The following is an 8,526-nucleotide window of genomic DNA, read 5'->3' on the forward strand; positions in this document are numbered from 1 at the left end:
AAGGTGGGGCTTCACTGGTGACCTGCCCCTTTTTGCCCAGGAGCCTGTCTGCCTCCTGCTGCCATCAACCTGCTGTCCATGGTGCTCACAGCACCCAGGCTGTCCATGCCAAGGGGTGCCTGCAGACCCATGCCAAGCTGCCCTTAGGCCCCTTCCCTGCCACCCTCTCATGTTCCTCATCAGTGCCCAAAGTCTGGAGGGGGCTGACATGGCAGGGCGCTGATGTGTCACCATGACCCCAAGAATATGCACACCCAGGCTTGGCCTCAACTTTGCTTCAAAATAGGAGCAGGCACCGGGAGTGGGGAGAGGTCAGGCAATGGGAGCTGAGACTTCTGAGCCTCCAGGACAAAGGAGACTTCCCAGGTCCTTAAGAGTGCATGGGTGCCTGGATCCACAGCCACAGCTGAGCTCACGCCCACTGGGTTCATGCTGTCCACTGGGCTCATGCTGCCCACTCGGCCTAGCAGGTTGTGCTCTGTTTGTGCTACCAGCCTGGATCCCATGCCTGCCAAGGGCAGAGAAGGGGGCAGGGCTTCTGCCAGTTTTCAGCTCCCATCAGCTCCATAGAGTGCACAGTCCTGGCCACACCTCCCCTGCTGCAGCCGGTGTCTTGGCAACATCTGTTCCAGATGGCCACTGCTACTACCACTATTTCATCCAAAACATATCAGAAGGTGTAGCAGAAGTAATTACCACTCAATTCCACATTATTTTATTTAGAAATTAGACTGTACAAAGAAGGAGTAATATGATGGGGATTCAAAATCATGAAAGGTATTCTATTTTCTTTTCATATGTGGTAAAGAGGGTGAGGATGATGACAGCGGAGAAACAGTGTTCAAAGGTACAGGAATGAGAGAGAACAATTAGAGGAATAAACCAGGGAAAATTGGTGTGAATTTTACCTTCTCCTCTAGTCATTAATGAGGTGAGCATGGGAGGTGGGGAAGGTTAGTGACGGGGAGAGTGACAGGGAGAGTGAGCATGGGAGATGGGGAAGATTAGTAGGAGGGAGAGTGACAGGTGGTGGGAAAGGGGTAGAAATTGAGATATTTCAGGATTAATGGGCTATGTTTTCACTCTCCCTCCTAAAGATTAGATTATATCTTCTGAAGGTTTTCCATTTGTCTTTAGAAACAACATTCTTTAACAATTTTTGAATTGGTTGCAAAAATATGAAAGTTACCCTTTTCAGATATTTAAATTTTCTTGGAAATCACAATATAAAGAATGGAAAACAAGGAGAAATTACCTTGCTTTTCATGCTTGTTCAAGTGCTGGTAAAAGAATGTAGGTTGAATGAGGGAGAAAGCAAGATCTGAACTGGCTGATACAAAGAACAGGAATTTTCAAAGTAACTCTAAATGAGGTCAAAGATGAATATTTGTGGAAATAGGGGAAATAAGACAGTGGTATGTAGAAAGGTAGCTGTTATCATAGCATTAGAATATTAGCACATTTCATTCTGGTTATCACAACAGTAAGTCTGGAAATATTTGTTGAGGGCCAGTGGAATGAAACTGAAGGTCATTTTAGTTGAGGCAGTTTAAACGAATATAGAGATGGATTTTAGATAGGTTATTTTCAAGAGTATGAATGTCCTATATATAATAATGTTAGTTTAATATTGCTGAGTAGCAAAATACTACAAACTTAGCCATTTGTTAAAAAAAAAAAAAATTGTTACCTCTTTGCTACTTCTGTAGGTCAAGAGTCTCTGCTAGCTCAAATGAACTTCTTGCTTGGGGTCTCACAATTTTGAAATTAAGGTGTTGGCTACACTGGGCTGTTATATAGAGTCTCTGGGAAAGTCTCTGCTTTCAACCTCAGTCAGATTGTTGGCTGAAGTTAGTCCATTATCACCTGTAGAACTGAAACCTCTATTTCCTTGCTGGCAGTCAGCTGGGGCCATTGTCAGCTCCTAAAAGCCATCCACATCTACCAGTAAATAGCTCTCTCTATGTTCAAAACTCAAAGCAGTGCACTGAATCCCACTTGTGCTTCAAATCTCTTACATCCTCTGCTTTTGTTAGCCAAATAAAGCTTTCTGCTTTTAAGGGCTCATGTGATAAGATTAAACCCAGCAGATAATCTCCCTTTTCTAAGGTTAAGTGTACCACATAACACGGGAATTATATCATACTTATGGGTTGTGGGGTTTTGGTGGGACATATTTGGGGTCCATTTTTGAAATTTTGTCTACCACAGTTCATGAGGACCTGAAGAATTAGATCAAATTCCCAATGATATAAAGGTAGACAGGTAATAATAATCTTTAAAAAAGCATCAATCTGTTTGCCATGAAACTTGAAGATGTGCTTTTTAAATATGCGTAAATACAAAAGATTTTAGAAGTGGCACTGTGGCACATTTCTACCTTCTGTAATATAGCTGGGTGAGGTGGAGTAATCAACTATATTTACCTGAGAGGGCTACAGGGAAAGTGGTGATCTCAGGAGAGGAAAGGATTTAAGTTAATGGAGAGTGAACTATGGAAAGTTTTAATAATTTGTGGCAACTTGTTGACAATTGAATGACATCTTCAAAAGGCTCAATAGAAAATAAGAGTGGGATTCAGGGACAATGAGCTGCAAGTAAGAGATCAGTATATATTAGGATGAAAATACAATAGGTATAAATTTTTAAAATTGCATTCTGGATTTTGATGAAGAAGTCAGAGAGCAATGTCATGGATGGAACTGATTAGTCAAAATGAAACTTAGGGTCAAATATGCTTATGTATCAGCACAGACAAGGTTTCTGTTGCTTCCTAAAGCTCAGAGACATGATAAGCCCATCAGAAATAAAGACCAGACCAGCCATTTAGACAAAACTACCATGTAGCAGAAAGTATATGAAATACCTGACAGATATGGAGTTGCAATCAGGAGAGGGCAGTATTAAGTAAAATGTGGACACCTAGTTGTCAAGAAGGCAAAAGATTGTTTGGATATCTTCCTAAGAATTCTCTTTCTTAAAGATCAGGCAAGTTCCATATGTTTCCTCAAATTACAGAACCTGAGATCTAAACGTTGTTCTGACATAGAAGGAATGATTGAATGAGCACCCTGGTTCAAAATGATTGCAGTTAAATAAGGCTGATTTAATCACGATTTTTGATGTTCTTAACGACACTGTAATTTATTCCAAGACTCAGGAAACTGAGAAGCATAATTTGATAGCTCTAGGTCACCACTAAGTTAAATTTCAGGATTAAAAGTAAAACCCATAGTTTAACCCAAACACAACAAAAACTAGAAAACAAAAATGACAGGACTAGACAGGGAAGAATGAGACAATTCTTTAAAAGTTATTTTTCCCGTTGGTGGTCTCTAGATTGTTTAGCTCTCCTGAAAAACTCAGACTGTGGCTTATTAAATACCCACCTCTGTAACTGCAACTTGAGACACCTGAGAATTCTTCCACTGGACTGTTTGTTGTATATGAATGTGTAATAAGGATACCTCTTTACCATATCATATGTAAAACATTTCTTAATCCTCCCAGCACTGGATCTATGCATAATTTCATGAAAAATAAAATCAAAAGCAAGATTATACCATATAGTTTCTAGGACCTGTGATTTAACTAGCCTATATCAGAGATACTATAATTTAGTGTAGTTCTGCGTTGAATACTTAGAATATTACCCATAGTCTGTAGTTCTGGCTATGACGCTTTTTAGATTTAGTAGATTAAATCATGTTTTGTTCACAACAGATTTTATAAAATGTTTCTCTTCATGCAGTAAATGAATCTGTCATGAATTCAAAATATCATTGTTATTTTTCCTCATTTTGCTTATAAATGCTGGATTTAACCATTTTGGCAGCCACAGAAAAGTTTCTATTTTAAAAGAAGACAGGTACTTTAATATGTCTGGAAGTATAGTGGAAATCACTAAGAAAATGTTATTTTATTTTAATTATACAACTATACTCTTCAATATCTGATATTATAAAACCATATTTAATCAAAATATGAAATTTGACTCTCAGTACTGTTCCTATATCAGTTTCCTGTATCTTAACAAATAATGCACAATACACTGTGTAATACAAAACAGCATCATGGCAGTAATCATCACCTTCTGCTTCAATGCCATCACATCCTAAGTATTCCAAGACCCATACATCCTACTGCTTACACAGTTAACAATGTGGTGTAGGCTCTAATGTCAGTCTGCATGAGTTTAAATCCTAACTTTGCCACTTAATAGTTGTGTGACTAAAAGCAAGTAAATTAGTTTTTCTGTGCCTCAGTTTTCTCATATACAAAATGTAATTTAATGTCTTATGCACCTACAAATGTAACAATTTTTCTTTTATAGGTAAAGAACGTATTTACTAACTGTAAAATTATTAGATATTATTATTTTAGAATCATAATTATCATTTTTTTTCAGACGGAGTCTAGCTCTGTTGCTATGATGGAGTGCAGTGATGTGATCTCGGCTCACTGCAACCTCCGCCTCCGGGGTTCAAGTGATTCTCCTGCCTCAGTCTCCTGTTTAACTGGGACTGCAGGTGCGTGCCACCATGCCTGGCTACTTTTTGTTTTTTTATTGGAGACGGGGTTTCATCTTGTTGGCCAGGATGGTCTCAATCTCTTGACCTCCTGATCCGCCCATCTCAGCCTCCCAAAGTGCTGGAATTACAGGTGTGAACCACTGTGCCTGGCCCATAATTATCATTTTTTAGTTTTAACATTAAAAAAAAAAACTTTCATTTTAGATAAAGGAAGTATATATGCAAGTTTATCACATGGGTATATTGCACCCATGTAGTGATCATAGTACCCAAGAGGTAGTTTTTCAACCCATACTTCCTTCCCTCCCTCCACTATCTAGTAGTCTGCAGTTCCATTATTTCCATGTTTATGTCCATGTGTGCTCCATGTTTAGTAAACAGAAAATCAAATACTGCATAAAGCATTGCTTAGAATTATGGCCTCCAGCTCCATTCATGTTGCTGTAAATGATAAGATTTCATTCTTTTTGATGGCTGTGTAGTATAACATGGTGTTTATCTGCCATGTTTTCTTTATTCAATTGAACATTGATGGGCAACTAGGTTGAATCCATGATTTGTTATTGTGAATAGCGTGATGTAGAGCACGAGTGCACATGTCTTCTCAGTATAATTGAGGTAGGGGATGGGACTCACCTCCAGAGGCAGAAATTCAACTCCAGATCAGATTGAAGTCCGACTGAAACAGGGAAGAGGTGAAAGCATCTCTCCATAAGACAAGCCCATCAGTGCCATGTTCAGTTTACCAGTGCCACGGACACTCATGGAAGTTACCACTGATTTCCATGGCAATGAATGGAAGCACCACCATTGTTCTGAAAATTTCTGAATAATCTGACTCTTAATTTGCAAGTAGTTAAAAGTGAGTATAAATATGACTGCAGAGATGCCCCTGAGCTGCTACTCTGAGCACACTGCCTATGAGGTAGCCCTGCTCTGCAAGAACAGTACCTCTTCCACTGCTGCACACTGCTGCATCGATAAAACTTGCTAACAACACTGGCATATCCTTGAATTCTTTCCTGAGTGAAGCCAAGAACCCTATTTGGAGGCTGCCTGCCTTGCATCAAGTAGCATCCAAAAGAGGCTGAACAAAGATGATGACATGAGAAATCGTGAGAGATGTCGCAGTCGGCAGTCAGCAAGGTGACAGTGAGAGAGGAGAAGTGGTGATTAACAAGACAACAAGTGGAAAGACAGAGACAGTGAAACAGTTAGTGATCAAGGCTGCAAGAGCTGTAACACTGAGGCTACAACACCATAAATCTGCTAACACTGCAAGAGCTGTAACACTAACCAAAGGCTCTTTTCAGAGCCAACATCATTCCTCATAGGCAGAGCCCACTAAATGGGCGAGCAGCCACAGTACTGCTGCCTCATGTGGGACCCACCACTCTTACGCAGTGGTGAGTCACTTGCCCCCATGCTGGCCCCTCCCACCATGATAACTAAGGCCACTCAAGCTGGGGGAATCTGAAGAAATCTTTGACTTGGTACCATGTGGAAGATCAGTCAATTTCGTTTGTGCTCCTGCGGATGCGTAAGTTTCCTCTCTGCTTCATGATATTGGGTAAGCTAGCAAATAAAAGCATTTGAGGTGAAATAAAAGACTTTTAGGTGAAAGCACTGCCCATAAGACATGCCCATCAGTGCAATGTCAGTTTAACATTGTCATGACAACTCCTGGAAGTTACTGTCTCTTTCTATGGCATTGACATGAAGTATCACTCTTTTTCTAGAAAATTCTGAATAATCCACACCTTTATTTACATGTAATTGAGTATAAATATGACAGTAGAACTCCCTCTGAGCTTGCTCTGCAAGGAACAGTAACTCTACTGCTGTTGTACATTGCTGCTTCACTAAAACTTGCTGTCTAACAACACTGCCTTGACCTTGAATTCTTTTCCAGGTGAAACCAAGAGCCCTCCTGGGTTAAGCCCCAATTTGGGAGTTCACCAGCCTTGCATCATAATTATCTACTTTTCTTTGGACATATACCCAGTAATGGGATTGCTGGTTCAGCAACTGTGGAAAGCAATTTGAAGATTTCTCAAAGAACTTAATTTTAACGTTTCTTATTATCATTCTAATTTTTAGAGCCTCCAAGTAATTCTTACCCAAACCAGAAAAACTACCTTGCTATCTCTCCTTCTCTCTATTCCTACCTTATAATCCATTTTCTCACTGTATACAGAGTAAGTGTTCTAAAAAGATAATATGATAGTGTCAGAGCCTGCAAAAACACATTTAGTGAATCACCATAGCCTTCAGGAGCATCATAATATGGTCCCATCCAGTTAGTGAAGCCACACATATCAAAGCTCTTCAAACTTCCAGCACTTTCTCATTACCCATACCTTCCCAAATGCTGTTTCCTTCATTAAAACACACTTCCATTCTTCTATCCATTCATTCCTTTAGCTCCTCAAAGAGGCAGTTCGAGTGTCACCCTATGAAAACTTTTCTGGTTCCTATCTTTAGGCTGAGTGAGAGGCCTCTTTTCTGTTTCGTTTTCTCTATATATGCTATTTACTGAATATATATGTTATTCATTCTCTTGTATATCACTCCCATTATCTCACGATATCCCTGAGAGCAAGGACAGCATTTATATTTTTAGTGTATGAATAAAACTTGGTTGATGCACAATAAATATTTATTCAAATAATAAATGGACGGTAAGTGAAAGAGGTGTAAAGACATGCTGGTGTCTATACACAATATCAGTCCTTGGTAGGTTTATTTCTCCTCTACCAGAGCTCTAAATATGGGGATTTGGGCACAGTCCTCAACACGCTACTCCTTTCCAACACGTTTTTCTATATGTCTCATTCAAACCATAGTTATAAATATTTTTTGTGCTCCAAATTGACATCCCCATATCTTAACTTTCCTAAAAACTCCTGTGTTTTTTTTCCCCACATTTCCAGTGGGATATCTAGTAGGTAACTAAAACATAGTGTCCATAACTGAATTATTTATTTTCTCTCCCCAAATCTCCCTCATTCTGTCTCAAAAACCAAACCAAACCGAATATGTTTCTTATGCCAAGACCCCAACCCAGGAGTCCTTTCCTTATTTCAACACTGTCCCCCACACTATCTAGAACCTGAGAAAATATTTTATTTTTTTTTTTGAAAATTGTACCATGAATCCCACCACTTCTTAATGCCTTCCTACTACTCTGATCCACACCACCATTGATCCTTACTTGAATTATTTCATTAGGCTGCCGAATGGATTCTCTATGTGCACTCTTGATTACCCACATTCATTCTCTACATGCAGCCAGAATGATTTCTTAAAATATAAAATATATAAAATGACCTCCCTGCTTAAAAATTACCCAGTAACTTACAATTTTACCTTTTAAAATATACAAATTTCTAACTGTACATCTCTAGGGGAAATTTGGGAGATACTATAGAAGATTTTGCAGCGTTATTTCACTTGAGGTACAACAAAGTTGGGTATTTATCCAGCAAACTTTCTGTTCGTTATTGGCTTCTCAGGCAGAGATTATTCTCTGGAATGTTTGAGGGCCACCAGAAGGCAAGGGAAATTTGGTGGTTGGAAAAAAAAACAAAGAAAAGCACCCTCAGGTAAGTGTCTCAGATATAGAGGCTAACTTGCAAAGAATATGGGTGGGGCACAAATACAAAATACTCTATTATGGCATAAAAGCCCCAGAGGACCTGGCCCTTCTTATGACTTCAACCTTAACCCCTGCAATCTTCCACCTCCTTCACTCTGCTCTGTTTATTCTGCTGCTCCTGTGACACCAATCACATCCTTGCTTCAGAACCTCCATATATGCTGTCCTGTTAGTCCAGAATGATTTCCATTCACTTATTTCCAAGCCTGTCTTATATTTTTCACTCAGGAATGAGATCTCATGTGGCCTCCTGAAAGATGCCTTTCCTGAATCCCATTTAAAATATTATCCCTAACAGGGTTATAGATGTTAGGAATAATATCAAGATCATATATA

Source organism: Mandrillus leucophaeus, unplaced genomic scaffold (assembly GCF_000951045.1).
Source record: "Mandrillus leucophaeus isolate KB7577 unplaced genomic scaffold, Mleu.le_1.0 Scaffold179, whole genome shotgun sequence".
NCBI lineage: Eukaryota > Metazoa > Chordata > Mammalia > Primates > Cercopithecidae > Mandrillus > Mandrillus leucophaeus.